The sequence below is a fragment of the Gavialis gangeticus genome, unplaced genomic scaffold (assembly GCF_001723915.1).
Source record: "Gavialis gangeticus isolate Ggan-Ray unplaced genomic scaffold, GavGan_comp1, whole genome shotgun sequence".
In the NCBI taxonomy this organism is placed as follows: Eukaryota; Metazoa; Chordata; order Crocodylia; family Gavialidae; genus Gavialis; species Gavialis gangeticus.
Genome location: NW_017728960.1, coordinates 3,562,302 through 3,568,493, shown reverse-complemented (window position 1 = coordinate 3,568,493; position 6,192 = coordinate 3,562,302). Strand labels below are relative to the sequence as shown.

General features: G+C 64.2%; 1 protein-coding gene across 1 annotated transcript in view; it reads left to right on the top strand.

The window, feature by feature from the left end:
* Window positions 1-6,192, top strand: part of KCNN3 (potassium calcium-activated channel subfamily N member 3) — a 23,846-nt gene that overhangs the window by 1,244 nt on the left and 16,410 nt on the right. The gene's annotated exons all lie outside the window — the stretch shown is intronic.

Genomic DNA, 6,192 nt, shown 5'->3' with positions numbered 1-6,192 from the left:
TTCCCATAACCACCATGCCATAGCCCACAGCCAGACTCCCCAAGAGGCCCATGACCAATGTGGCACCTGCCTGTGGTGTGAAACCTGCTGCAGGGCCCAGGCCATGCAGCCAGCAGGCACCCCCCGCTCACATACTGCTGGGCCATGCCTGGCACCCAGGGCCCAGACATGGTTCCACATCCAAGAGCAGAGCCAGGATCCTGACACCCCATCGCGGCTGGCCCCGAGCAGGCACCGTAGGGCTGGGGCTGGGGCTGGGGCTGGGGCTGGGGCTGGGGTGTCACGGTCCTGCCAGAGCCACTGCCCTTTCCTCACTCTGCATTTCAGGGCAAACAGCCCTGTACTTTGCTAGAATAATATTTACTCCCCAGGCAGCTTTGTTTGTGGCCGGGCAGGAGTTTCACCCCATCCCATCTGGCTTCCTTTGGGTGTTTTTCTTCGTGCCACCTCTGCAGGCGGAGGCTGCCCAGGAGCAAAGCACAGGGTTTTTGCAGCTGACATGCAGTGTGAGACCCCCTTCTTTTTTGGACCCAGCCTAGTCTCGCCTCAGCTTGGTTGTGAGTTTGTGCCAACATCTCGCTGACATGAGCAAGTGGTTCCGGCTTGCTGAGGTCCAGGTCGAGCACCAGGAAAGCGTCCTGGTGGCATCCGCGTGGCTGTTGCTCACAGGCTGCAGTCGTGGCTGCTGGCTGCCGGCTGCCGCACCCAGATCAAAAGGGCTCTGCCAGGCTGTGGCCCGTCGAGCCAGGCACTTCGCCAGGCATGCTGTGCAGGGCAGCTGGGTGGGGGCAGGAAGCCTAGCAGATCCCTCATCTGCAGCAGAGAAGTTGTGGGGGAAGGATCTGTGCCACGGCAGAGCAACCTGCGGGAGGGGAAGGCCGGGGGAGGGGAACCACCTTCCCAGAAGCCACATCCCGGAGCAGCTGGAGGAAATCCAGGTCTGGCCTTGGAACCTGGAACTGGTCGCAGCTCCTGCCAGCTCAAGGCTTTGCCAATGTCCCCGCTTCCCCCCGGTGTTATTCCTCTAGCTGCCTTTGCCCTTGGGTGGGCTTGGACCTCTGGATCCTGCCTGCCTGGGCTGGGGGGGTCACAGTGTCCAGACTCATGGGCAGGCATCTCTCTCAGCTGCAGTCCAGTTGGGCAATGCCTCTCTGCTCCCCTCCACCACGATGCAGTGGGGGTTGCTGTCAGCTGAGCTGAGCAACCCATCCCAGCAGGGCCTGGTTCTGGCCATGCCCGTGGCCCACCCTAACACCTTGGTGCACAACGACCCCTGCTCTCAGCTGGTCCCCGGGTGCTGCCATAAGCACCAGGCCTAACCCGGCAGGCAGAGGTCTGGAAGGGGCTGTGCGCCGTGCACCCCAGAGCCAGAGGGACCTGCGGTTCCTAGACCCATGGCAGGTGTCCAGCCAAATCTGAAAGCCTTGCTGGAGGGTGGTTCTCTACCCTGCCCCCTCTGCACCAGCTCCCACATCCCTTCTGGCTATGGAGCTTTCCCAGCTTCCAGCCTGCATCATCCTGGCTGCAGTTAAGCTGATTCCTTCCTGCCCTTCCCTGTGGGCCGGCAGAACAATTGATCATGCTCCTTTCGTGGATGCAGCGGCAGTCTCCTTTCTGCCCTCCGCCATCTCCTCCAGACTAAACAAGCCTGGTTCCTTCAGCCTTTCCTCACAGGTCACATTTTCCAATGTTCTTGTTGCCTCCTTTGGGCTCTTGGCAGCTTATCTCTACGTCCTTTGTGACACTGCTCCCAGTTGGGCGTGGCGCTGCAGCTGGGAGCAGCATGCACGGTGCAGCCTGGGGGCAGCCCAGAGTGAGAGGAGTTCGACGTGCGGCCCCCCATGACCCTTGGAGCCCCTTCAGCCTCCTCACCTGCTCCTCCCTGCTTGGCTCCATGTGCCTGATGTCTCCTTCCTGTGGGGAGCATGCGGCACTTTCCACAGTCTCTCCAGTCCCTTGGGGTCTCTGTGAAAGCTGTCCTGGGGCTGCGGGCAGCCCGTGGCCCTCCCAGCCCGGCAGTGCCAGTGGGCTCCCTGGGCACCTGCCCTGCTCCATCATCTACCTTACGGCTGAGAACGTGGAGCTGAACTGGGCCCTGGACAGATCTCTGCAGGGTGCGATGGAGACACACTTCCAGCCACACAGTTGGCCAGGAGAGTGATGTTGCCCACCCGCCATGCCCTTGCCTGCTGGATTTGCCCTTCTCCAGCTCTGTGGCCTCCCATGGCCTCAGAGTGCTTGGGGCTGTCGCTTTGCTTAGTTCCTTGTTAATGACCCCCTGGTAAAGCTGCAAGGTGTGTGGCTGGGGCTCCCTGCACTTCTGCTCCCCGGCTGGGAAATAGTGTGTAGCCCCCTTGGGCTGGCTGGGGGAAATGCAGGAGCTGTTCACTGGGGCAAGCTCCCAATGAGTCCCATGGCAGTGCCAGAGGGAGGCTTGGGCTGGGCTCCGGGGCTCTGCAGCCCTGAAGCTACCATCAAGTTGGGTCAGGCTGAAGAGGAGTGGGCTGGAGGCTCCCTGCCTTTGGCCCCAGCCAACGTAGCCCTGGCCCTGCCTGCTGCAGCTGCTCTGGGAGGCTGGGGCTCAGGCTGGCTGGGAGCAGGCCCAAGATGCCCTGCCCTGCCCTGCCCTGCCCCACCAAGCTGCACCCCTCCCTTTCACCCATGACAGCAGGAGCCCCGATGCTCATGCCCGAGCTGGCTGCCTGGCCAGAGAGGTCCAGGGGGTCCACTTCATCCTCCTGCTCTCAGTACCACGTGCCCCCCCTGCCTCCGCAGAGGTTGCCTCACTCTGCCTCCACCCCCAAGCTGTGGAAGGGGCCGGGGCAGTCGGGGGTGGCTGTAGCAGGCAAGACCAGGTGCAGAGCAGCTGCCCAGGCTCCCGCTTTCCCCTGAGGACCAGGCAACAGCAGCCCTGCAGTGTGGGCGGCCGGGGGTGGCAAGCAGCATTGATCCTATGGCTTCTGGTCACTGTGGCTGCTCCTTGGCCCTGCAGAGCCCGGGGGCTGCATCAACAGGAGCAGAGGAAGGGCCATGTGGGCCAGAGAGAGCGGAGCGGTGGTGGGAGCCCCAGGCTGGGGACTGGGCCCTGCCTGCACATTCCTGAGCTCTGTCTGACCTGGGGACGCTGGGCTCCAGGCCACAGCAGAGCAGGATGTGCCCGGCTGGGGCTGGTTGCACACTGGTGGGGAGACAGGATGGGCATGAGGGACAAGATGAGAGCCCTTCATGCCTCAGAAGCCACCAGGGGCTGGGGCAGCGGTGGCTGTTTTCCCTCTGGCCGCTTGTCTGGACAGGCATTGGGATGCCTGCCTGGGGAACTGCACCTGTGCTGCAGAGCAGGGCTTAGAAGCAGTTGTGGAGGGGAACCAGGGCCAGGCAGATGCTTCATGCTGCCTGGGGTCCAGGCCCTGGCCAATGCTTTGCCGAGGAGCGTCCAAAGCGCAGACACCCCGGTGATGGCAACGGTGGGCCGGGCTCCCTTTCACAGCCTCCCCGCTCCTGCTAACTACTAGCAGAACTAACTGCTGACCCGCGTGCTGGTGCCTGCGCCAGGTCATGACTCGCTGGTCACAGCACACTCCACTGCCTCCTCGCACTTGCTCAGCAGCTGCTGCACGGACTTGAGCTGGCCCCTTTCCCCCTCACTGTAGAGCCACTGAATCCCTGCCCTGGGACAGGATTCTCCAGGGACCTGGCATCATGATGCTCCCTGCCCTTCCAGCTGTCCTGGCTCTGAGCAAGGAGGCTGGAGTGATGACTACAATCGCCTGTTACTTGTTGCATTGTCCCCAGTTCCCCCGGCTGCTGCATGTGGGATGTACCAGTGCAGTACTGCCTGCATGAGCACATGGCAGGGAGGCCAGCTGGTTGGTCCTGAGGGTGGCTCACACCCTGTGCCCTGGGGCCAGAGGGAGGGGCGAGCAGGCAGCCCCTGTCCAGGCCCTGAGATGATGGCAGGCAGCACCTGGTGGGAGCCCTGCTGCACCCCGAGTCTGTGACGTGGGCTGCACCCCACTCTGGGATCTGCTTGTCAGTGGGGGGGAGAGGCTGCAGGTCCCTTCTTCCAGGGGAGGGGGATATTCCTGTATCTGAGCTCTGCTGGGCTGTGGCTGGGTCGGGTCGGGGTCTGGGTGCTCCCCGGGCACCTGCGGATGGATTCCCAGCCCATTGCTCCTAGAGCGACACATGCTTCATAGCCTGAGCTGTGGGGCAAAGGCTCACAGGAGTGTTGGAGGGGGACTTCCCCAGGTGCTTGTCCTGGGGCCAGGCACTGGGCAGCGTTCAGGCAGCACATGTATCCTCCAGGCACCCTAGTGCCAGCCAGCTGTACCAGTGAGGTCTGGCCTGCCCCTGCACCAATCCTGGCCCTTGGTGAGGGTGCTCCCCCCATAGCCAGGAGCCTGCCCTGCCCACCTCTGCGAGTATCGGGGGCCTTGCCCCCACCTGGGTCCCTGTCCTGGGCTGCTGAGCATGACCCATCCCCTGGGGAAATCTGGCTGAGGGTAGCTGGCTTCTGGATGCTCTGCAGCGGTGCTGTAGGCAGGGGCACAGCATGGAAGCAGGGCATGTCCCACCCCCACTCCTTCCTGTGTTGCATGGTCATGATAAAGCCCCAGGAGCTTGCTATGCCCCCCAGGCAGGAAGGAAGAGGCTGTCAGCTTGCCCATGCCTTGTGCGTGGCACGGAGGGATCACAGAGTTGTGCAAACAGGACGGGTAGAAGCTCTGGGGACAGAGGAGTGAATCACGCCACTCCTTAGCCAGGGCTGCAGCAGGTTGTGAGCAGCGAAGGGCTGTCCGGGGCCGGCTGCAGGAAGTGCATGGAGCTGGGCCTTGGGGCAGCCCTGGGATGGGGGTACCTGGAGAACTGGCTTTGCCCCATCCTGGCATGAGACTGGAGCCAAACCCTGCCCCTGCGCCTTCCTCCCAGGCTGCGTGAGCCTGCAGGCCCCGGCCTCGTGCAGCATCCCACGCCTGTGGCAGGAGGGTGTCCGCACAGAGCCGAGTGTGTGCAGCCCGGCCCGTGGGAGCCGGGCTCTGGCACACAGCCGGGAGCTGGCGAGGGCTGTTCCCGTGACGAGCGCCAGCTGGTGCGGCTCTCCCGCCCACGGCTGACAGCGAGCACAGGCGGGAATGGGGAAGCCCGCGGAGCTCCCGGCCGGGCCTGGGGCTGGCTCCAGTGCTGTACGTGCCCCACAGCCCCAGGAGGAGACTCGGGCAGGGCTGCAGGGCTGGTGGCTAGGCCCACACGACTGGGCAGCAATTGGGTGGGAGTGGGGTGGGCACGGGTTGTTGTGCCGGCTGGCTGCCTCTGTGTCCTTCTGGGCTGCAGAAACAAGCCCTTCATTAGCCCCGGAGCCAGGAAGAGTGGGGAATGCCAGGCAGGGACCATGTGTCATCGTTCCCCCCCGTGCCCTGAGGGGATGCATGCACCCATCGGCCGGGCACTGCCAGGCCAGGCCCCAGCACGAAGCCAGGCCAGGCCTGACCCAGCCGCCTCCCCCCATTTGTAAGGAAGCCATTCCTCATCACTGGGCCCCGGGTGAACCCGCCGTCGCCATGACAACCTGATGTGCTCTCTCCGGATGGCAGGGCGCATGGCCACCCTGCTGCGTTGCCATGGCACCGCCCGCCCATCAGCGTCGGGGAGCAAAGGGGCCCTGTAAGGGCCGAGCCTTTCTCCCCTGCCCTGCAGGTCCAGTCCGTGTTGCAGCACGGTGCCAGCCCCAGGTGGCTCTGGGGGCGGCGGAGAAGCTGCTGGCACAGGTCCTGGGCTATCCTGGGGTGTCCGGCTCTGCACCCCACATGCCCTGCTGCAGAAGAAAGGGATCCCTGCCTGCTCCAGAGGGGGAGACTCTGGGCTGGGAGCCAGGGCACGCGGCTCTGCTGGGCAACGGGCCCGGCGTGTTCAGGCTGTGAACCAACCCCCTCGGGCAAGGGCTGGCTCTCCAGCTCCCAGCACTTGTAGTGACCTGGTTGTGGGGTGGGGGGTCCTGCTTAGACAGGCTGCCACAGGGGGTAGCAGTGGGGTAGCCCCTGGGCCTGGGAGCAGCCACTATGCATTGAACCCACAAAGACGCTGAGCTTGAAAGAGGTAGTGGAACCTAGTGCCTGGGGCACCGGGCAGGGATGCGGCTGCCGGCTCCGTTCCCAGCCCAGCTTTCCCTTGCACACCCTCCCCCCCCCCCCCCCC